General features: G+C 38.7%; 1 long non-coding RNA gene across 1 annotated transcript in view; it reads right to left on the reverse strand.

Annotated features, from left to right (window-relative positions):
• LOC309480406 overlaps positions 1-23,524 on the reverse strand; it is a 75,487-nt gene extending 51,963 nt beyond the window's left edge. Inside the window, exon 1 of the long non-coding RNA XR_014199635.1 lies at positions 23,417-23,524. This is a non-coding gene — a long non-coding RNA (uncharacterized lncRNA). The remainder of the gene's footprint in view (positions 1-23,416) is intronic.
• Positions 23,525-23,798: the final 274 nt, after the last annotated feature.

Here is a 23,798-nt window from a genome sequence, read left to right on the forward strand (position 1 = left end):
GATCTTATCACTGCAACGCGATTTACTGATGCATAAATAGTGTTGAACGACTTTGAGAGAAAGATTATCTGTCTGAATTTGAACAATTACACATCAGAAATTCACATAACCCACTGGTTCTCCAGAGGCACGGATGAAGGAGCTAAAAAATATATGTTTGTGTTCATTTGTACATCCAAACACTGAGCAACTGCCATGCTTCGTTCGCTCGTTTGCAAGCCACGATGTCTCTCGAGTAAAAAAACAATATCGCGCTGGATCTAAATAACACAGTGTAAATTACCGTTAATAAAATCACTACTTACCGCTTGCGGGAATATAACGTTAGTTGAAATTGCCCCCTTCGCCAGTATGAGACGCCGAGAGAAGCCTGGCTGCTTGATATTGTTCCAGGTTAGAAAAACAGTCCGTGGTGAAATGGGCAGAGCAACTAACAACTTCGAATTAAATTGTAGCGGTATCCGATTATATATAGATAGATTATAGATAGATCTGCCATTTTCCCTATGATCCTCCTCCTGCTTGTTTCTTCACCTGCAGAACTTCTGATGATTCGGCTGTGCAGTTTCGCCTGGCACTGAGCATGGGCTAGCATATGCAAATTTTTGGAGGCGTACATATTAATGATCCCAACTGTTGCGTCACAGTTGGTGTTATGTGGAGATTCGCCTGTTTTTCAGGGGTGTTTTTCAAAAACGAGATTTAAATAAGAAAGAGAAAACTATGGTGTTTGAGACTCACTGTATGTCATGTCCATGTACTGAACTCTTGTTATTTAACTATGCCAAGATAAATTCAATTTCACATTCTAGGGCACCTTTAAGGGGAAAGTGACATCCACAAACTTAAAAACATGGTCAATAAAACTTGCACAACTGTGTGATCTTTCAGAAAGCATACAGTATCATTACTGTTTTGACATTAAAATGACAAACAGATGAACCATTCAAAACTTCGAAAAGATTGACAAAACAGCCCTTGGAAACAGGCACAATTTAAAGATGTCATTAAACAGGCTTTGAAATGTATAAAATGAACTCACTCAACATGCAATATATGCTGCAACATGTAGAGAAACCGACTTACAAGGGACGGTTTACCTAAAAAGACAATTCTGTTATATCCAGAAAATGTAAACAGAATTGTCAAGTTTCAAAGCAGAATTACAGAGATAACAGGAAAAGTATTCAACAAAGTTAGTTTGGGCTGTACGTCAGCTCTAGAAGAGTATAGTGTCATTAGAATACAACCATCGTTGTAAGTACAAAAGCTCTCATGTGTTTAGAGAATACTAAAGCATGTATTCTTCTGTACAGAGAATGAGAGAGAGGCAGAAATTGAAAACCCACGGAAAGGATCCTCAGCGGTCTTACACTGCTGGCATTCAGTCAGTGTGGCCAGTTTTCCTTTGGTTATACACTCACCGAAAGGATTATTAGGAACACCTGTTCAATTTCTCATTAATGCAATTATCTAATCAACCAATCACATGGCAGTTGCTTCAATGCATTTAGGGGTGTGGTCCTGGTCAAGACAATCTCCTGAACTCCAAACTGAATGTCAGAATGGGAAAGAAAGGTGATTTAAGCAATTTTGAGCATGGCATGGTTGTTGGTGCCAGACGGGCCGGTCTGAGTATTTGACAATCTGCTCAGTTACTGGGATTTTCACGCACAACCATTTCTAGGATTTACAAAGAATGGTGTGAAAAGGGAAAAACATCCAATATGCGGCAGTCCTGTGGGCGAAAATGCCTTGTTGATGCTAGAGGTCAGAGGAGAATGGGCCGACTGATTCAAGCTGATAGAAGAGCAACTTTGACTGAAATAACCACTCGTTACAACCGAGGTATGCAGCAAAGCATTTGTGAAGCCACAACACGCACAACCTTGAGGCGGATGGGCTACAACAGCAGAAGACCCCACCGGGTACCACTCATCTCCACTACAAATAGGAAAAGAGGCTACAATTTGCACAAGCTCACCAAAATTGGACAGTTGAAGGCTGGAAAAATGTTGCCTGGTCTGATGAGTCTCGATTTCTGTTGAGAAATTCAGATGGTAGAGTCAGAATTTGGCGTAAACAGAATGAGAACATGGATCCATCATGCCTTGTTACCACTGTGCAGGCTGGTGGTGGTGGTGTAATGGTGTGGGGGATGTTTTCTTGGCACACTTTAGGCCCCTTAGTGCCAATTGGGCATCGTTTAAATGCCACGGCCTACCTGAGCATTGTTTCTGACCATGTCCATCCCTTTATGACCACCATGTACCCATCCTCTGATGGCTACTTCCAGCAGGATAATGCACCATGTCACAAAGCTCGAATCATTTCAAATTGGTTTCTTGAACATGACAATGAGTTCACTGTACTAAAATGGCCCCCACAGTCACCAGATCTCAACCCAATAGAGCATCTTTGGGATGTGGTGGAACGGGAGCTTCGTGCCCTGGATGTGCATCCCACAAATCTCCATCAACTGCAAGATGCTATCCTATCAATATGGGACAACATTTCTAAAGAACGCTTTCAGCACCTTGTTGAATCAATGCCACGTAGAATTAAGGCAGTTCTGAAGGCGAAAGGGGGTCAAACACAGTATTACTATGGTGTTCCTAATAATCCTTTAGGTGAGTGTATGTGCCTTAAAATGTTCAATTGCAGCTGTAACTTCAGCATTTGACCAGCACACTTTTTGTCCTTTCCACAAGGTTTTCTATTCCTGCCTCACGTTCATTCTCTGTACAGAAGAATACATGCTTTAGTAAACTCTAACTATATGAGAGCTCATGTACTTACAATGGTGGTCATATTCTGATTTAAACCTCAGGTACCTTGAGGAACTTCAGTGGTTTCTCGATGGGCATCTTCTGAACACCTGTAGGAAATCAGTTATAGACAGATCAGAAACTCAGATGTAACTCAAACCTGCATCTAGAACTTAAAACTGGTTATACATCTGATATCTAAAAATTACATTTCAAATGACATTCAAAACATTATTCTGGAGATGGAATGTTGTGTTAAACATCTCCTTTTTAAAGTTTTTGACCAACATGAACATGATAAACTTATTGGTTTGGTACTGATTCCAAATTTTTTTATTTATAATAATATCTGATTATTGATAACTGATTTTTACAATTAATGGCAAAAGGAATGTTTAGAAATGTAATCTGATATTATCTACTGACACACTATAGCAGGGTTCACCAATCTTGGTCCTGGAGGGCCGCTGTCCTGCAGAGTTTAGCTCCAACCAGCTCCAACACACCTGGTTGAAAGTTTCTAGTATGCCTAGTGAGACCTTGATTATCTGGTTCAGGTGTGTTTAATTGGGGTTGGAGCTAAACACTGCAGGACAGCGGCCCTCCAGGACTGAGATTGGTGAACCCTGCACTATAGTATGATATATATATATACATACACTACGAACAAAATTCTAAACGCTTTTGTTTTTGCCCCCATTTTTCATGAGCTGAACTAAAAGTTAAGACTTTTTCTATGTACACAAAAGGCCTATTTCTCTCAAATATTGTTCACAAATCTGTCTAAATCTGTGTTAGAGAGCACTTCTCCTTTGCCGAGATAATCCATCCACCTCACAGGTGTGGCATATCAAGATACTGATTAGACAGCATGATTATTGCACAGGTGTGCCTTAGGCTGGCCACAATAAAAGGCCACTCTAAAATGTGCAGTTTTGTGTGGTGTCGGGGGGTCGGGAAACAAGTCATTATCTGGTGTGACCATCATTTGCCTCACGCAGTACAACACATCTCCTTCGCATAGAGTTGATCAGGTTGTTGATTGTGGCCTGTGGAATGTTGGTCCACTCCTCTTCAATGGCTGTGTGAAGTTGCTGGATATTGGCAGGACCTGGAACATGCTGTCGTATACGCCGATTCAGAGCATCCCAAACATGCTCAATGGGTGACATGTCCGGTGAGTATGGTGGCCATGCAAGAACAATTCCAGGAATTGTGTACAGATCTTTGCAGAATGGGGCCGTGCATTATCATGCTGCAACATGAGGTGATGGTCGTGGATGAATGGCACAACAATGGGCCTTAGGATCTCATCAAGGTATCTCTGTGCATTCAAAGTGCCATCAATAAAATGCACCTGCGTTCGTTGTCCATAACATACGCCTGCACATACCATAACCCCACCATGGGCCACTCGATCCACAATGTTGACATCAGCAAACCTGTCTGCCATCTGCCCTGTACAGTGAAAACCGGGATTCATCCGTGAAGAGAACACCTCTCCAAAGTGCCAGACGCCATCGAATGTGAGCATTTGCCCACGCAGGTCGTTTACAACGACCAACTGCAGGTCGAGACCCCGATGAGGACGATGAGCATGCAGATGAGCTTCCCTGAGACGGTTTTTGACAGTTTGTGCAGAAATTCTTAGGTTATGCAAACCGATTGTTGCAGCAGCTGTCCGGGTGGCTGGCCTCAGACGGTGTTGGAGGTGAAGATGCTGGATGTGGAAGTCCTGGGCTGGTGTGGTTACACGTGGTCTGCAGTTGTGAGGGCGGTTGTATGTACTGCCAAATTCTCTGAAAAGCCTTTGGAGACGGCTTATGGTAGAGAAATGAACATTCAATTCACGGGCAACAGCTGGTGGACATTCCCTCAAAACTTGCGACATCTGTGGCATTGTGCTGTGTGATAAAACTGCACATTTTAGAGTGGCCTTTTATTGTGGCCAGCCTAAGGCACACCTGTGCAATAATCATGCTGTCTAATCAGTATCTTGATATGCCACACCTGTGAGGTGGATGGATTAACTCGGCAAAGGAGAAGTGCTCACTAACACAGATTTAGACAGATTTTTGAACAATATTTGAGAGAAATAGGCATTTTGGGTACATAGAAGAAGTCTTAGAACTTTGAGTTAGATCTATAATTTTGTTCAGTGTATATAACTGGCTTAAAACCATTTTTCTTTGGTGAAAATACAAACGTAAAATTGCTGGGTACACACCAAAAGATAATCAGGCTGATTTTGGGCCGATTTTCCCCTTCTGACAATCCTAGCTGTGTCCCGATTATCTTGATGGTTATAGATTATCTTATCAGATTTTCCCTTGGTGTGAGGTGTGTTAAGATTGTCCGAACCTGATCGGAAGAACGTCGGAGCCGCCCTGATCGCGAATCGCAAATATTCAACTTGTTGAATATTTACGATCAGAAATCCTGAAATGTGGGGGGAAGCCCAAGGACAAAAGCGCGCATGCTCTGGAGATTATCACGTGAAAGTAGGGCTGGGCGATATGGCTGAAAACTGTATCACGATATAAGTGTTTCATATCGGTCGATATCGATAATTATTGAATTTTTTTATAACATATTTAAAATAAGGACCAGTCCAGGAGACAAATATATTACATTTAAAGATTTTTTATTTTAAATTTAACCTACCTCTGATTATAATCCCATCAGTTAAAAAGGCAGAAATGTCAACACGACCATGGAAAACTCAAAAGTCTAAAATCACAATGAACACTTAACAATTATCTCTTAACATTAAGGTGCAAAATTAAAGAATACGTAAGAAATGCTTTATAAAGGGGTGGGCGATATGGCAAAAATATAATATTACGATTTCTTTCTATAAATTCTATAAATCTATTTCTTTCTATTTTCTATAAATTATACATTGATACTTATTAAAGCTATTAATAAAGTTATTAGTCAAGAGCAGTGAGTGATTTTCTCTTTACATTTTGTTGTTTTATTAACATTAAAGGGATAGTTCTCCTAAAAATTCTAATTTTCATAATTTACTCTCTCACGTTGTTTTAAACTCGAATAAGTTTCTTTCTTCTGTTGAAAATAAAAGTTATTTGGAAGAATGTGGGTAACCAAACAGTTGATGTACCCCAGTGACTTCCATAGTATATTTTTCCTCCTATGGAAGTCAATGGGGACCAGCTACTGTTTGGATACCCACATTCTTCAAAATATTAATATTAGAAAATATTAGAAGGCAATTAATACAGGTTTGGAACAACATTAGAGTGCGTAAATAATGAGATAATTTTTATTTTTGGGTGAACTATCCCTTTAAGGACAAGCGGCAGCGTGTTTACTATTACTACTGTCTCTTTAAGAGCTGCGCGCGACGCGTCTATTATACACGCATTTGACAAGCAGATTTTCTCTCAATTTTCTCAAGTTTGCTTTCACTTTAGACATATCCGACTAGTTTATGTAAACCTTGTGTGTATAACAGTATTAGCAAAATAAGACTCGAAAGATAACTTAGTATTCAGGCGCTGGTAGACAGGCTTTTAGTGCATGTGAGCTTCACATGTATGCGCTGAGAAACTAGCTAGAACAGCGCATAAGCACGCGAATAACAGAAAAACTGACGACGGTCTTGCATAATCTGCAGACGACATTGGTCTGACTACGGTCAGACTTTAAGTCAGGCGAGCTGACTTTTTCTGTTTTATCTAGTTACTAGAGAGTGAGTGCCTTTGTTCATGCAATCAAACTTGCTTTGCTGGTTTCTTCCAACGAAAAAAATAAATAAATAATTATCGAACGTTTTATCGAACGCATTTTTTATTGATATTGATTACGTGTCTATCGCGATACATATCGTTATCGTTTTATCGCCCAGCCCTACGTGAAAGGAAACAATATCCAATCAGAAAGCGAGATGAAGGAAGACGGAAGCATAACAAACGCAGTCATGGCGCAGCACAAAGTGAAATTGATGTGGACAGCAGAGATGGAGGATCAGCTTGTTGATTTGTGGCACAAATGTTTACACAACGTGTTGTGTAAAACTTTTCCAAACACTATCATTGCAATTTCTTCCTGCATATCGTCCGCCATGCTTATTCTGAGGTCTCTAGAGTGTTAACAGTCGAGACTCTGATTGCATGGTCTTTAGGGTTGGGTATCTAGAACCGGTTCCAAAATGCCAAAAACCGGGGATTCGATAAGACGTGCGCACTTCAATTCCGCTTATCGATTCCTTACTTTGGTGATGCTCACATGCGCGAGGTGAATGGCAGTGAGCATTTGTTTACAGTTGTATTGATCTGCCAGGACCTGCCTGCCGCACATGCGCTGTACATTATATTTACGATGGCGGAGCGCAGCAGACGTTCAAAAGTTTGGTTAAGCTTTTAAAAAAAAGATGAAAATACAGCGAATTGTATCACATGCAAGAAAGACATTTCATGCAAGGGAGGAAGCACCTCCAATATGATGAAACATTTGCTGCAACACAGGGTCAATTTGAAGGAATGCAGCGCATGTGATTCGGTGCGATCTCTCAACAGCAGTACCACAGGTTTCCACACACCAGATAAAGCTACTAGCAGCAGCAATAGCAGTCTCTCACACTCAGGTACAAAACTAGAGCCGCATAATTCTGGATAAAATGAGAACCAGTTTTGTTTAAAATAGAGATCATGAATAAATACATCAGACAATTAATACGAGTCGAGTCTATAATTCCTTAAAGTGTTATATATATACAGTATATTGTAAATTAAGATGCATTGTCACAGTTTTACTTGTAATAGCCTAAATGTAACAAGAATAAAAGGTAGAAAAAAGTATTTGCTCTCTTTTTTCTCTCCAATAAATATTGGAATCGAAACCAAGAATCGTTAAGAACCGGATTCGATAAGCAGAATCGGAATCGTTAATTTAAACGATACCCAACCCTCACGGTCTTTTCACATCATGGCACACCATACACTATAGGAGCAAAACGGTTAAATCTAGGATTTTTTGTCCTCATGTTTGTGGTCTATCACATTTTGAAAATCTTATAAGATGTAAAAAATCTTTTGGTGTGTACCCAGCATTAGTTGACACATACCAACATTACTGGAGACGCCTGCAGCTCCAGCAGGAACATCACCTTCAGAACCGCTTTCATCAGGATCACTGGCATCAGAGTCCGTCATACTGATCTCATCTTAAAGAAAAAGAGACATTTAAAACAAGAACATCTTCAGTTTAACCTGTATTCAGAAGTCATTTATGAAACATGACAAATGGCACCGTTTAATAATAATAATCATATTAATAACAACTATAATACTTCACTAAGATCACTATTATTAGAATTATCGCCTAGACAGTGATATACTAATACTGTCAATGAAAAGTTAATATTTTATAATGAGTATATTATTTTACAATAAGAGGTTATAATACTTTCTTAATTTCTTCACTTAAGCTGTTATACTGGCAGAAACCTGCAGTTTAAGTGAAAACAGGTTTATAAACGCATCTTATTGCAAAATTGTATTACCACAAAAAATGTGGATATAATGCGAAAGTGAAAATAGAGAGTAACTGGTGCTGGTTGCGTTCCCAAATGCATGTTAAACTTATGGCACATGCAGAGATGGAGTTCACTGCATTCATTCCCTGTGAAACGAGGCATGGAAAAAGCCAGATCATGAGCTGATCGAGCGAGCAAAGTGTGCTCTTCAGTTAGAAACACGCAGCACAACAGACTACAGACTTACTTTCTTATCGTCTTTTGCGATTTGATAAGGGCATTAAGCCATGTTGTGCTTTTGATTTTAATATGTTTGAGAGATGCTTTGCCAAAGCAATTGCGCAAAAAACAAAGACAATTTATGTTATTATGAGGCGTAAAAATATTTTCGGTTCTTTTGGTTCAAACTGTGGAGGGACAGATTAGACTGTGGTGGGTCACTAGAGTAAAGGTAATTAATGGTAACACTATGAATTTTACTCCTCCCAAAAATGCCAAATAATAAACAGGTGAGAGCGTATTTTAGGCTATATGACACGTTATAGTGAGATATGACAGCGCTTCTGCAACACGCATCACTGCAGATGAGTAGCTGAGGATCTCTTCAGCATGCTGATGCACAAAATACAAACTAAAAATAAATTAAAGTAAGTCGCAGATGCTCAACACACAGTCATCTTCATTAAAAGTAGTGAGAATAAATGATTTTACCAGTGCTGATGCTACTCTCTCTCCTATTGATCTTAAAATTAGCTGATACAAAAAATGCTGCTCATAGCGGTAGCTTTCGATGACGTGAACACCGTTAAATCTGATATGGCGCAGGAAATGAAGATCGGATTTATGTCTGTTTTGTGCAGACACATTTATGTGGCCAAGTGTAAATGGAATTGTTTTGACAATGAAATGACCAGGTGTAAAACAGCCCCAAAGATGATGTGAAAAAGTTCTTACTAGACTAGCATTTCCTAAAATGATGCAATGCTCTTTTTATTACCATCTCAACACAGTCTTGATCCTCCAATGATGATTGTTCCTTCTCAGGGCTCACCTGAAAGCAAGGCAAAGAAAGAAAAAATAAACATCTATTAGATACAAAGGATTCAGAGATTCTCCAAATGAAGCAGCACAGATACTTGACTCCATTAACACTGACTGATCACTGTCATAAAACATAAAATTAAAACAATTTCACATTATCAATGATATACTTGAGCAAAAGAAGGCTGATGACGCCAAACTAATTCAGGTATGATGGGACATTTCAAACAGTGACTTAAGATTTAAAACACTGTGACATAAGTTGTAATCAAGTATAAAGTTAAAACCCTATAAATATATGGTCATAACCAATCAGGGATGCATGAAAATAATGCTCATTATTAATGTTATCATTGTCAATCCGATAAGAAAATTAGGCCGCTATATTAACACTAATAAATAATGGATTACTTCCTTCAGCTTCAGATGTGCGCTGTTCACCATGATGGTTTTGAAATGTTTGAATCACAAATCTGTGAAATCAGCGCATTGTTACAGGGAGAGTTCGCTTGTGGAATTGTAAGTTGTAATATTTTCTATTTTTGTTATATATCTGATTTATCTCATATAGGATGCATTTGGCTGAGTTAATGAGTGCTGCAGTAAACACTTCACTGTAGGCCTACCGGTGGTCAGCAAAACATTAATTATGATTGGGACTGTCATATATACATAACACTATAATGAGCAAACTATTGCATTAAAAACGTCGTGAATTCTTTGGGTTTAGTTGCTGTGTTTCAGCGTGTTGTCCTGGGAGGAGCGCATCCACAACAGGAGTTTCACTATGTAATAGTTGATTACTATTAATAATAGCTCAAGTTAATCTGTGCATGATTTTGTGCAAGTATAAGTTGTAATATTGTGTTTATTTTGTATAAATATCTAATTTATCATATATAGGTTGTGTTCCGTTGAGCTAAAACCATCTAACAAAGCCTCAGTTTAGGGGTGTTCCTTCAGCTCTTTAGGCCATTTCATTTTAAGTTTAATGTTGTCTAATAACTTGTTTGCATTTTAATTTCATTTGATTTATTATTATTATTATTATTAAGGCGATAGATGTTTTGGTAAAACTTCACAATACATATGTTATTGCATTAACTAACATGAACTAACAGAGAGAAGAACTTTTGTTAATGTGAGTTAATAAAATATGCGAATTCATGTTCGTTCACAGTGTATTAAAATGATGGCTTTTCTATAAAATTGGCTTTAAATGATGTGCATTTCGTTTTTGTAATCAGGCTTTCAAAGTATATTAAATTTTGGATTTAGATTCATCGGCTAATATATCAGATATCGGCTTTCGAATATAAAGAATGATCAGTTATCGGCCCAAATGTTCATATCGCTGTATCCCTAATTTGATTTCCAAAAAAACAATACCTTCTGTACATCTCTGACTTCTGACTGGGACGGGGACGGACTCTTCATTTCGAGAGTGGAGGGTTCAACCTCACTGAGAGTCTACAAAACATAACATTAGACATGAAACAGTGGTGTAAATATGTGAACACTAGATCTCACAGATGTCTCTGCTTCGTTTGCTCGTTCTCTTCCAGCACAACTCTCACTTACTTTGTCTAGTCCCACAGTAAGAGCAGAACAATCACTGCCTGATGACCACTGGCTCTTATGGCTCATCTGAGAATATGAAATTAAGCGTTACATACAGAAACACTTCACCTAAGAGTTTAAAAAAAGCATTATAAATGGAATATATAAAGGATAATGTACAGTCAGTCAGTAATTAATACAAAATAAACTGACAGGATAATAAGGGTCCTGATACACAGCTACCTATCAATAAATATTTGCACATGAAATACTGATTTGAGATAATATACAAGATTACAAAATAGTTAAAGTTTTCAAATTAATATTTAAATATTTAAATGCTACCACAAGGTAATGTTCACGGCTTTTATGCATCACATTACATGTGTTTTCATTCCAGTGTGTCAGGTTGTGTGTAGCTTTACACCAGTTTTATGAGGACACCGTTTTATGAGGACATCATAAGAGCATGTTCCTGATGTTTGACTTGACTGAAGAATCTCAGTGTGTTGTGTAAGTTTAACAGAATCCTGGTCTATGAGGACACTAGATTTATGAGGACATCATAAGAGCATGTTCCTGATGTTTGACTTGACTGAAGAATCTCAGTGTGTTGTGTAAGTTTAACAGAATACTGGTCTATGAGGACACTAGATTTACTGGGACACTGGTAACTAGATACATTTGGACGGCACTGAGTTCAAGTGTGTGTATGTATGAGAGTGATACGAGACATTGCGCCTGTGCTAGATGTACAGTAAGTGATCGTGACTCACTTCTTACACACACAATCATAATTCAGGGACTGATAACTGTGGCAAATAATCTGTTTCTGAGGAACACTGGTCGCATGGCACTGCTTAAGCATGGAAACCCTGAACTCACCTTTATAATGATTGCTGAATCTGCCCTGGAGCTCATCTTTGTCTGTAAACGGCATGTCCTCTTCCAGATCTTGATCTTCTCCTTCACTGACTCACTTCAGCCATCATCCCATGTGTCTGCGCGCATAGAAAAAGATTCTCATTAATCACGACCATTGCATTTCATTTGACATATTATTCAAAAAGCTTGTTTTAAATAAATTGATCAATTATGGTAAACAGCATTCAAGTTATTTTAATACTTTATTATTATATGATATTATTATATGATATGTTAATTGATAATAACTATTCATTCATAGATTTCATTCACAATTGATACATTATAGGCAATAATAGTGACAGTATTAATAAGACTGAATCAGACTGACAGTTCTAATAATATTCAGAGTATATTTTATTATAGTCAGGAGTAATATGAGCACATATTTGTGTCTTAATGTGTTTAAAGCAAGCATAACTGTAGTAATATTAACAGTAGCATATCAGGATACTGTACTGGGTGAAATAGCCTCCCCTTCACATACTGTAGTCATGACAACGCGTTATTATGATGGCTAGACTATTTTATGAGATCAGAAAAGGTAGCAGTTACAAATATAGTGCAATCGAAAACGAGTTTAAAATGACAAGCATCGCTGATTCCCTCATGTCAGTCTGTAAACAGAATCACTATAGGTCCGCTAGCACCGTTAGCATCACGCGCTAGCTGCTTTCTAACTGTAAAACGAGCAGCGAAGAGCACACAGAACATGCACAAACAAGCCAACCGGACCCACATGCTATTAGAGAAGCAATTAAACAACATTATAACTTACCTTTTGGATAACAGTTGCCTTCATCAGGTCCACAGATGTCTTCTCAGGTGCAGAGTTTGTCCAGTCCAAACAGGAAATGACGTGACGACGAATGACTACACCTCTGATTACGTTGTACATATCATAATATAAACGGGATTTTATTTTTTTATTTATCATATATTTAATGCTAAATTAATAAATTACAGGCCAAAATACTTAAATAATTAGTATTTTGCATTAAGTTGCTACTAGTGATGTGACATTTGAACCGAGGCGTCGGAGCTTGTGTCGAGAAAAAATGGGCGTGCCAGATGAAGCCGCGATTCGAGGCTTGTTAACGTGAAAATCACGTGACTGATGACAAACGAGGCCTCGGTTTGTGTGGATACGTCATCGGTTCGGTCTGAGTGTCGCTTCTGGATAAAAGGCGGTTCGAAACTCGCGCCACCTTGTGGGTGTTGTCAGTAGTAGTAAAAGCAGTTGTAGTAGTGTTAAAGAGTCAGAGAGTTAGAGAACTATCATTGTTATGGCTGTATATTATTACATTATCAGGTTAGAATAGTTATAGTATATTGTTATTATTAATTATAGTAGGCTTAGCTATATTATAGTCTTGTTATATTAATTAGATAAGATTATTTGGATTGCTCTGGATTCTTTTATTTGGATTGTCCTTTTGGATTTGTTTGCTTTTTGTGACTCTTCCTTTTTCCTGGAAATTGGAGCCAGCAAGAAAGAGGGAATCCTGCCCTGTCTGGGCTCAACAGAAGCATCAGTATCCTCATTTATACCAGCTGGCACTGGCATTTTTTAAATAAGTGTGTTACCCCAACACACTTGAAATAATTCCGTTTCTCAATAAAAATCGATTGTAATCCTTCCTTCCAGACTATTCTGTTGCAGTTTACTTTATTACACTCCCTCCAACATAAGCACTGCACTCAACACAGTGTCACTGTTGTTGTTCATACTGTCACTATCCAAACAATTAATGAATATTTAATTAACTGTGTGTGTGACTCTGCACAAGTAAATTCAGACAGAGAAAGATACATATTTTATATTATACACAGTAATGGACAAATGTCTGCTCATGTCTTTTTATTATTGCAAATGAAAGGTTACATACATCAACAGCGAGTACAAAATAAATAAATGCATATTTTTATTTATACAAATATTTTTCTAAAATATATATATTTTTCTAAAAAATATATTGTGTATAAAATTGGGGTGTCCATGTATAAAAAGCGAGCTCCTTGACAAAAAAGCCAATAGACATATTATACCGTTTATTACTGTTTTTCCAATCAGATGAAACCTAATTCATGATGATTACTGCCAGAGAATTTAATGACAGTGTAATTGAAGGTTAGAATGTCAAATCATTTAACATTTGATTCCATGTATAAAATGGTGTGATTTATAAATGTAACCTCTAAAATGATTCAGAATGTCACTTGTGTAAGCCAGTGACACTGGTTCAGAATGAATGAATTTGTCTGCTATTTCTTTGCACAGTAGCTAGGTGTCACTAGTGAGCAATGCTGAATGAAGCTTCGAGTAATAAACCTTTGGCTGAAGCAATGGGCTGCGAGGTATCAGTGGTTCAGGAAGCCTCATTTTGCCATCACTAGTTGCTACACATTTTAAAGCTGATTGAAGCTCCGCCCACTGGCGCCATCTTGTTTTCGCGATCTCCCGCCTACCGGTACCGATCTGACCAATCACTAAAGCTGATTGAAGCTCCGCCCACTGGCGCCATCTTGTTTTCGCGATTTCCCGCCTACCGGTACCGATCTGACCAATCACAGGCCCCAAAGAATACACTTGTGTAAAAGATGCAAATTTTTGATGACGCGGGTGTAATACCAGGACCTGGCTACAGGGGCGCACTCTCGAAATCAGGGATACACTGTGTATGGTAAAATTTCAGGGTTTTGTGGTATGTAAGGACATGGCGCCAAACTTTGAGAGGGAGCTTCTGGAACGTAGTAAATGACATCTACGCTGTCGGATTTATGAGGACATGGCCTCTGTCCTCATAAACCCAAATGTCCCCATAGTGCTGGTGCGTATTCAGGTCAAAAGTCCTCGTAAACCACAAAAACAAACACACACACACACACACACACACACACACACACACACACACACACACACACACACACACAGACAGACACACACATACACAAACACACACACACACACACACACACACACACACACACACACACAGACAGACATGCACATACTATTACTTTTTTTAGGTATATACATAAACACGCAATACAGCCAAATTACTCCACGTCATTTCTTTTTGTGGAAAGCCAGTGCAGGCCTGAGCGGCGGTCATATTTTGTACCGCGATGCGGTACATCTAGTTTATTTTGAGATTTCCAACTTTTTGGGGACGGGACACTCGCTGTATATAGTGAATTATTGACTATGTTCCTCACCTATAAAGCTAAATAAAATTGGTCTAAAATATAAATTAATTTTAATGGAAGATAATCTTCTTATTGTTAGCTTTATGTATTTATAATTGCTTTTTTTTTTTTTTTAAATCAAATAAAAGATAAAGAAAAAGCAATTAATTGCAAACAAAGTCCAAGCACTTTTGTTGGAGGGCACAGATTCAATTTACCATGAAGGACTTTTCTAGGGGCCAAACATACGATGTCATGTGTTAATACGATGCATTCTGTACCGCTGCATTTGTCACAATTTATCTGGACCCACCTGAACACTGTCAGCTAATAACATTTATATTACATTTCTGCTTATATGTTTGGGATTTTTTTATGCAATATGGCATTATTTTCATACTCCACAACTCTAATTGAAGTAACCATAAGAGTTATAGAGTCAAAGTAGCTTTGTAGTCTTTGCAGCTCTATACGCAGCTCATATACAGTGACATGAAACAGTGGCCTAAGGTGCTGCATATAACAACATATAGGACAAACAAAAAACACTGTACACAATTAGATTATAAAGTCAGAATGCTTCTGTACCTCCTGCTAGACGGCAGAAGGGTGCGTGTGGTCGTCTGCAACACTGATAACCTTGCGAGAGGGAAGATGGACACTGATGATCTGCTGTCCTCACTATCCGCTGCTGGATGTTAGGATCCCTACAGTGAAGCAGCTGCTCAGGATGCTCTCGATAGTCCCTCTGTAGAAAGTGTTGTGGATGGGGGTGACCTAAAAACTGGTGTTGTTGTTTAAAAAAAAAAATTTTTTTTAATTAAATGCATAACAAAAAACAGGGCCTTCAAATCTTGGTTTTTCAACAACCAAATGAGTTATAAATGTACATTCAAATGACATGTTTGAAAAGTACTACTGCTTTAAGTACTGTACCTACTTTGACTTGGTTTGCCTTGGGATGTTGCAATTTCATTCTGCCTTCTTCTGACCAAATGGAAGAGCACACAATCCATGGTCAAGGTCATTAAGACAGAGGTTAGGATCAGGTTGTTGACTGGGAGAGAAATCGTGCTCTGCAGCGAGATGAAAACAAGCCGTCTGTGGCATTACCTGTCAGCACTCTTCTGCATCATGTCCATTATAAGACATCAAACCCATCCAAGGTATAGAACGGAGAGATCATTTATATTAACCTCTTATGGAACGGCTGAAATTTCATGTTTTTTATCTAAACGACATACCCAAATTAAAAGTGGTACAGCTCCCATATACTTTGACACTCAGGGGTGTTATTGGAAAGGAAACAATCTCTGGTTTCTGATACAAGTGTCAGGGTGATTCTAGACCTTTTGAACTTTTGAACCCCTTTGCCTAGAAACATAATCTTGGTATCTGATAAAAGCTAACACTCTGATGTATTTTGTCATGTATTTGGATTTGATGTCAGTCACTTAGGCACAACATTACATTAGCATAACCACACAAAACCCATATTTTCTTCCATTCCACCTGAGAGATTTTGATAAAAAAGGGCAAACAAAGTGCACTGTCAAAGTTTTTTATATAGAAATATTAGAAAATTGAATAACTAAACTATGCAAAATACAAATACACACACACGAATGATAAAAAACTATTTACATGACCGAAGAGCCTGAGAAAATGACAAAACTGAACTGTGCAAAATACAAACACACACACACACACACACACACACACACACGAATGATAAAAAACTATTTACATAATATATAAAATTAAAAATTGTTCAGGGTGTGCCATGTGTTGTAACAGTCCCTGGTTATTGTGAAGCACAGGCACACATCACAGGAGGAGCATTTCACTGTGGTCCTCTGGTGGCAGTGGACACACCTCCTCCGACCTACGGTGAAAAATTTACAGGTTTGTGTAAGGCACCTTGGGGAGCAGGAGGGGGTGGCTGTGGAGGGGCTGTGGTGGTAGACCCAACCGCTTTCAGTTCCATCACCAGGGTCTCACGAAAGGCCTTGTGTGACATCACCTTCTCCTGCCTTGCAATGGCACTCTCCTTGTACAGGGTAAAGGCGTTGACAATGGCGATGTCGATGAAGTGGAACAGGAAAGACCGGTACCACTTCTTGGTCTTGTGCAGGATGGAGTAGTAGCCAATCAGGGCATCGGACAGGTCCACACCACCCATGTTCCTGAGTAGAAAAGGAACATAGCCATTACATTACACTGATATTGATGCATTGACATGATATCAAAATTCAATTCGAAGAGTCGAAACTATGAAAACACTGTACATACCTGTTGTAATCCTTGATGGCTGGTGGAATGGAGACATCCAGTACAGACCACTGCCCATCTGCCCCCTTGATCCTTCTCTGGACTGTATCCTCTCCATGTGCTGCATGGATTGTGGAACACATTAGCACATCTCTGGTGTCCCTCCACTGAACAAACACCAAGGGCCCCTCGCGGATCCAGCGAATGGTGCCCCGGGGAGCCCGCCTCTCAATCCTGCCTGGCCTGTCTTTGGGGAACCCAATACGCTGTCCGCGAATGGTACCGCAGGCCCAGATCTTCTTTGCCAGCAGGTCACGAAAGAGATCTGGGCTTGTGTAAAAGTTATCCACACATAACTTGTACCCGGTACCAAGCAACTGCGTATTCATGAGCCGCATTACGGAGTCATAACTGAGCCCCTTGACAATTTGTGATCCCTTGCCTTCGTAGATGAAGAAGTCCCAGGTGTAACCATTGCTGGAATCCGCCAGCACAAACAGCTTATAACCCCACTTCACAGGCTTGTTCTTCATGTATTGGCGAAGTCCGCTGCGGGCTTTGGATGCGACCATCCTCTCGTCAATTGCAACACACTGGTGGGGTTGGTAAAGCGCCATGCACACCTGCCTAACCTCATGGTACTTTGGCTTAATTTGACAAAGCCTGTCGTACCCAGCGGTGCCTCTTTTTAAGTTGTTGGCAGCATCGTCATCAGGGTCACTGAGGTGGATGGCGCGTGAGATGGCGTTGAACCTCCGCCCTGACATCACACTCGATGGAAAAGAAAAGGCGTATAGCTCAGACCTTCTCCAGTTGTCAGTGATGTTCGGTGTCTCGACAAGTCCCATGTAGATAATCATCGCCAAGTACAACATCATCTCTGGCAAGGTGATCCTCTGAAAGGTGTTTGGGTGGTCAGTTTCTCCAAACTTGTTGGAATTTTTCACAATGACTTGGAGTATATCATTGGTCATAAACAAATTAATTAATTGTAGAATGGTGTATTGTACACCACCCATGAGCTGGCCACCAGGTGTGCGTGCTGGGTGGAAGGATGGCTGTTCAGGAGTGATGTCCTCCACAGGGGGGGGTGTGCCGTGTACGGCACAGCGATCCTTAACAGGTTAAAGTCACTGTTGTAAGTCGTCCACTAGAGGTCAGCAGAAACGTTACAGGGCGACTCTGGTCTGTCAATCATCTGCTTCAGAATAATAGGGAGCCTGAAGAAAGTTTCAAGAACTAAATACTGACTTTTATCACGAGGTGTCATTAGTTAGGTGGTGAGAATAGTGAAATAGTACAGTGTCGTTGTAAACTAGGCAACCTGTTTGTCTTCTGCTGGTCCGTCTCAAGAAGTGCACGTCACAGGAGCGGAGACGGCAGCTGTCAATCAAAGTGCCGCCTCATCTGCCCTACACTGTAAAAAAGAATACATTGATTTTATTGATATCTAATCAATAAAATTGAGGCAAATTAGAATTGAGTAATAATTAATCAAATTAATTCCTTAAAAGTTAACCATTTAAAATGAGTAAAATTTACAAAATATATTTTATTGCCAACATTAAAGACACCTGATGTTAACAAGCAGAATCACTGAAGGAGAAAACCATAATTAAAGTCACCATTGTGGAGATCAGTGTGTGTTTTAGTTGGGCTCTTGACCCTTAAATTAACTTTAAGTTTTGTTTGGCTGCTGTACCTGAGTTATAACAGCCAGATAAACAAATAGAAATGGTGATCTGATGGTGTTGGTTGTGTTTTAACATAATCATTAATTCACAATCATTTGACCTGAATCACTAAACTCATATAGAGTCCAATTTAGTTAGATTAACTCTATTAATTATAGCAGTACTGGCCTTGTACGGCATAATATTTTTAACTTTTACATCTGGCTTTTATAACTCAGGTACAGCAGCCAAACAAAACTTAAAGTTAATAATTTAAGGGTCAAGAGCCCAACTAAAACTAGTGTTGCTTTCGTCAACGAAAATTATGACGAAATATTGTCGTCAACGAACCGTTATCACCTGACGAAAACGAGACGAGACGAGACGAGACGTAAATGCTGGTCATGTGACGATGACTAAAATACATGTATAATGCAATATCGTTGACGAATAAAAACGAGACTAAATGTGGTTTACAAAATAAAAACTATGCTAAAATGTCTCTTCATTTTCGTTGACCAAAACGAGACGAGACGAAATGTTATAACGTCACGACGAATGAGAGAGTTGTGCGTGAACCCATAGCTTTGTCGGGTTTAAATTCTGGTTTGCGACCTGGTCACCCGATTATCAGCGAATTTAACAATATTACTCCATTAGTTACTCTATTAAAATGTCTCATTGATATATTTGACACATTCATAATCATTACTTTTGCCGGTTCTTTGTGACAGCTGTTATGTGCGTTATTGGCAGCGTCTCTGGTTACATGAACGCGTCACCGCATCAGCACCAGAACATGGAGATTTTATTTTAGAGAATAATCGCACAACCTATTCGATGTTCTATAATTAAATAAACTAATCGAATATCCAAAAATCGTGACTCATCCCTGCATGGAATCTCTTGTTTCTTTTCCCAAATCTTCACTCACGTCTCACCCATTTTCTAAAGGGATTATAAACGTTTCTTCATTGGCTCGCATTTAATTAGGCCTATTATATTCGTATTATTTACTGTGGTAAAGTAGAAAAACGCTGTAGGACAGATAGCCTACATTTGTACTTGCATGTCAAATTCTTTTTAACACAGTTTGTGCTTGTTATATTAGACAGGGCGCGTCAAGTTTAGTTGTAAAACGCGTTTCACACGCGCGGGTGATTTTTAGTTTCACTTTCTCTGGCAGCGCAATCTCAAACATAGCCTAAATATCTCGCCCTTGTGGAGGATAAAATTCGCTCTTCAGACCAATTCACATCAAGTAGAAAACACGAAGATATCATGAAGAGATCGATGGTCTCTTTCCTGCTCGTGTCCCACATCCCTCTCAGAGCGCAGAGTATAGGCTATATCACGCGTCTTTGTGTGGAAATATAAAACGATTTTTTATTTTTTAAATAACCCCCCAACCACCGCCGGTAGTTGGTCCATTACCGCGGTGGTAAAAAATAAATAAAAAAACTGCCACCGTCACAGCCCTAAATATAATAAGATAACCTTGTTTGAAATTCTATATTGACTGGGTTAAATAGAATTGCATTACTAAAAGAGACTAAAATACAATTTTCATTGACTAAAACTAGACTTAAATGTCATCAGTTTTTGCGACTAAAACTAGACTAAAATGTCATCAGTTTTCGTTGACTAAAACTAGACTAAAATGTCATCAGTTTTCGTCGACTAAAACTTGACTTGACTAAAAAGAGTATGAACGTGACTAAAACTAATAAAAACTAAAACGACAGCTTGACACAAAGACTAGACTAAAACTAAAATTAAAACAGGCCGCCAAAAACAACACTAACTAAAACACACACTGATCTCCACAATGGTGACTTTAATTATGGTTTTCTCCTTCAGTGATTCTGCTTGTTAACACCAGGTGTTGGCAATAAAATATATTTTGTAAATTTTACTAATTTTAAATGGTTAACTTTTAAGGAATTAATTTGATTAATTATTTACTCAACTCTAATTTGTTAAATTTAATTAATAATATTGCTTCTAATCTGTTGCCTCAATTTTATTGCTTAGATATCAATAAAATCAATGTATTCTTTTTTTTTTGTGATTCTTTATTTATTAAACATTTTGTGTATATAACTATTTACAACAAAGCCCAAGATCGCCCATAACTGTAAGACTAAGTATAAATACATAGAATAAATAAATATGACAAGAAATTAAAATAGAATTGACCCAAACTTAGAAGGATCTCAAAAACTTCTTGATAGTCTCAGTAAGGTCCAACCAAAATTGTATTGTCTTTCTATTGGCTCAGAGCACTTTAGCTGTGGTACATTCCAGAAGGGCAATGTCCAGTATATATGACATCCAGATAGACATAGCTGGGGTAGTTGGTTCCAACCACAGCTTTAGGATAACCTTTTTAGCAGCAGTAAGGACAACGGACAGAATCCTCCTTTGATTGACAGACAGTGACAGCAAGGAATCATCCAGCAGAAAGAAAATCAGAGGGTCCTTTTGGATCGGAATCTTCAGAAGATCTGTCAGTAAGTCCTGGACTGAGGACCAGACTGACACAATTTGAGAACAGTTCTAGAACATATGCATATATGTACCGAAATTTTTTACTAAGTGAACTTTTTTAAGTGACAAAAAGGATCAGATTTTCTTTTCATTTTATATAGTAAACAGGGTGTGGCATATGCCTTATAAATGAACTTATAATGTATCATTTGGTGAGCCGAATTTTTTGAGGTAGCAAAACAATTCCCCCAGACAGTGTCCCAGTCAATCACAGTGTTAAGTTGTCTCTCCCAGAAGTCCTCAGTCGGAATGTTTGAGTACTGTCGTACCACGAGCGATTTATAAATTATGCTAACAATACCCCTAGCTAACAATCTATCCAGTCTATCATAGGATGAGTAGATATTTTATTCGACCAGGGTACTCCATATGCTTTTAGCGCAGATCTCAATCTTAGATACAGAAAGAAGGAAAATCCTGGAAGAGAGAATTCATCCTTTAGAATCTGAAAGGACTTAAGTCCATAACCGCTGTACAAGTCTTTCAGGGTATAAACCCCACAATTAACCCAGCATTTAGAAACAAAGGGTTTATTACCCGTACAGAGATTACTATTATGCCAAATGGGGGTAGAGTCACAGTAGGAATCTGAAGCTCCCATGATCTTTTCTGCCATTCTCCATGTTTTTATAGAATGGCATATAATTGGACCAAACTTTTCCAGAGCTTTCTTAGGTATTCCAGTAAAAGGTAAATCCTGTAGACGCAATGGGTAAATAATATTAGTCTCTAAGGCCCGCCATGGCACAGGGGAGTCAACATCCATCCATGTCCTAAGTGGTCTCATTTGGTATGCTAAATAATAGGACCAAAAATCGGGTAGCGATAAGCCTCCATGAGGTTTTAGCCTGTGCATTGATTTGAGTTGAATTCTAGGCCGTTTATAATTCCATAAAAATTTTGTTACTGCTGTACGAAGCTCTTTAAAATAACCAGTAGGTGGTGCCAGAGGTAAAGTTGAAAATAAAAAGCTCAGCCTCGGAAGTGTATTCATCTTAATAGTGGCCATCCTACCATGAAGAGCCAAGCAGAGTGGAGACCAACACAGAAGATTGCTTGAAATCTTATCCAGAAGAGACTGGTAGTTCCACTTAGAAATGCGAGATAGTGAACAGAAAATTCTAATCCCAAGATAATTAAACTGGTCGCTGACTGGAACCATAGCGGGTAAGGCCTGAATCTCTGATTTAGCTGTTAAGTTAAGGGGTAAAAGTATGGATTTGCTCCAGTTAATTTTATAACCGGATAGTTGACCAAATGCGTCAAATAATTTTAAGCATTCTTTAACCAAATCTGTGAAATTTGATAGATACAACAGAATGTCATCAGCATAGAGTGAAATCTTATGAGACGTATTCATACAGCGTATAGGGACTATTGCAGAGCATTGTCTAATCGCTTGGGCCAAAGGCTCTAATGATAAATTAAAAAGCAAAGGTGACAGGGGACATCCTTGGCGAGTGCCCCTGCCAAGACGGAAGGAAGGAGAAATATGGGGGATCGTAAGAACTCTGGCCGAACAACCAAAATAGATCGTTTTGACAGCTTGCATGAAAAAAGAACCAAACCCAAAACACTCCAGGACAGACCACAAAAATTTCCACTTAATTCTATCGAATGCTCTCTCTGCATCCAGAGAAAGGACTGCAGAGGAAGCTGTATAGGTGTCTGCTAGTTGAATAATTTGAAGAAGTCTACGTATATTGTCCGCAGCAAATCTCCCCCTTAAAAAAACAGACTGATCATACTTGATCAAGTCTCCAACACACCGATCCAATCTTAACCCTCTGAGGTCGACAAACGCGCCCGTGCGTTTTGCTGGATTTTCTTCACATTGTAGTACAATAAACTTAAATTACTCCATCATTTATGGTCATACAGAAAAAAGAAATATAAAAAAATAATCTGTGATATTTCTACTTTTGTATGTGTCCACTTACAATCAAATCAAAACATTGTGCTTTTGTAAAATAAAGAAAATAAACAGGGTGTGCGTTCTGCCTCTCCGTCGTGGTGAACTTTTTTTTCTTGAGCACGTCTATAAACTGAAACAAAACTCAGCGAATACTTGTCACACATTTATGAGCCATATACCTTTATAAACATTTAAGTGTGTACTTTTAAATGATCGGATTCAAACTGAAAACAAATATTCTATGTTTAAGTAATTTGTATAAAACCAACAAGATGTCCAGCTTCTCAAACGCTTCCTAATTATTTTTTTATTTGACCACGCCTACGAGCGCAAAAGACATTCACATGCAAATCTCCACATGGAACGCGAACGCGCTCATTACCTCAAAAACAAAGCACCAACAAACT

Source organism: Leuciscus leuciscus (genome assembly GCF_965113295.1).
Source record: "Leuciscus leuciscus genome assembly, chromosome: 18".
Lineage (NCBI taxonomy): Eukaryota > Metazoa > Chordata > Actinopteri > Cypriniformes > Leuciscidae > Leuciscus > Leuciscus leuciscus.